The sequence below is a fragment of the Sinocyclocheilus anshuiensis genome, unplaced genomic scaffold, assembly GCF_001515605.1.
Source record: "Sinocyclocheilus anshuiensis isolate Anshui unplaced genomic scaffold, SAMN03320099.WGS_v1.1 scaffold412, whole genome shotgun sequence".
In the NCBI taxonomy this organism is placed as follows: Eukaryota; Metazoa; Chordata; class Actinopteri; order Cypriniformes; family Cyprinidae; genus Sinocyclocheilus; species Sinocyclocheilus anshuiensis.
In genome coordinates this window covers 1,750,852-1,752,398 of record NW_015558661.1, presented here as the reverse complement: position 1 = coordinate 1,752,398, position 1,547 = coordinate 1,750,852, and the positions used below count along the sequence as shown (strand labels likewise).

The 1,547-nt window shown below is 34.7% G+C and overlaps 1 protein-coding gene across 2 annotated transcripts in view; it reads left to right on the top strand.

Annotated features, from left to right (window-relative positions):
* The first annotated feature begins 199 nt into the window (after window positions 1–199).
* Window positions 200–1,547, top strand: part of LOC107681149 (uncharacterized) — an 8,272-nt gene continuing 6,924 nt past the window's right edge. Inside the window, exon 1 of one of the 2 annotated variants that reach the window (XM_016477330.1) lies at window positions 200–403. The gene's annotated coding sequence lies outside the window, so the exon portion shown is untranslated. The remainder of the gene's footprint in view (window positions 404–1,547) is intronic. The other variant, XM_016477331.1, reaches the window with a different exon arrangement.

The window sequence follows — 1,547 nt, the reverse complement described above, 5'->3', positions numbered from 1 at the left end:
CATCAAATTAAATGATCAAATTTCTGCCCACCAGCTAAAATCATTTATATTGTCAAGCACCCAGAAATATTAAATCTACAGCGCATGCTCAGTAAAGGGTAAACAAACAAGCGAAAATGGCGATTGGCTTTTTAAATGGAAGGCGGGACTTTTAGTCTCTATCAAAAATGCGATTGGCTCGTTCAGCTGCAGGGAGTGGAAAATCTCCACCTTTTGTAATTTCTCTGCTTGTAGTTTCGCTGCACAGCTGGATACTATTGGCACTTGAGGTCCAAAAGCACGACTGCTCGCGTGGTACAAGAACTTGTCGGGACAGACAAACAGCACACAGTTGTTTGAGACAACAAATGTAACAGTACTTGGGCTGAACTGTTTGTCTCGATTTGATTTAGGCGTCCTCAAGGTAAGATTTGTCGATCAAAATGAGCCATTCCATGTAAGTTTGAAACACTACAGTATGGTGGTGTGGCGATTTGTTGAAATAATGCCAAGGGTTTCACTCACGGGTCCACAGTTTTGTCTTTTCACAATCATGGCTGATGGCTCATTTATGAATGAATTAGTTTGACGCGATTATTTATTGTTTCTCCAGATTAGACAATATTCTGAGTTCATTGTGTCGTTTGTAAACGTAACTGTATTGTTATTGTATTGTCGTAGTGCTAGTAGTATTGGTATTGTGTAAGTAGTACGTACTTTTAAATTATACTAACAATAACTCGTGTTGTAAATAGCCCTAACATATACTAATACACAAAAGTATGTGGACACCCTCATGTCAGGTTTGGACAATCCAGTAAAAAAAAAAAACCTTAGTGCTAAACCACAATGACATTCCAGAGAATTCTGTGCTTCCAACTTAGTTGCAGCAGGTTAGGGTCTTTTATGTTCCTGCAGGACAATGTCCTTGTGCACAAAGTGAGGCCCATATAGAAATTATTATTTACCGAGTCTGCTGTGAAAGAACTTTACTGGCCTGCACAAAGCCAGACCTGAAGTCTGTTGAACACATTTGGAAAGAACTATAACTCCACCAAACAAAATTGAACCCCGTTGACTTTCATTTTACACTCATAAAACCTTTTTCAAAAACTATTTTGGTAACACTTTCTATGAAGCCCATATTTATAATACATTATAAGGGTATTCTTAAGGCATTATAATGAATGCATAATGCATTATAAAAAACCTTATAATATGCTATATCATCTTATGAATATTCATAAGAACAGTTATAATATTTACTCAGTTTTATTATTTACTCATGTTTATTTATTAAAACATAATTATGCAAGCTAATGATGTAGTTGAGTAATTTTGCAGTAAATAGGTAAAGTACCACATATCCTCAAACGCATACAAGGCTTATGTATTGTATTACATATACAAAAGCTCTCTCTCTCTCTCTCTCTGTGTGTGTGTATGTGTATATATATATATATATATATATATATATATATATATATATATAATGCCAATAAACTATTTTAAACTGAGATTGAGAAGCACATACAAGAAAAATATTCTTGTTAGAGGTAGAATTACGT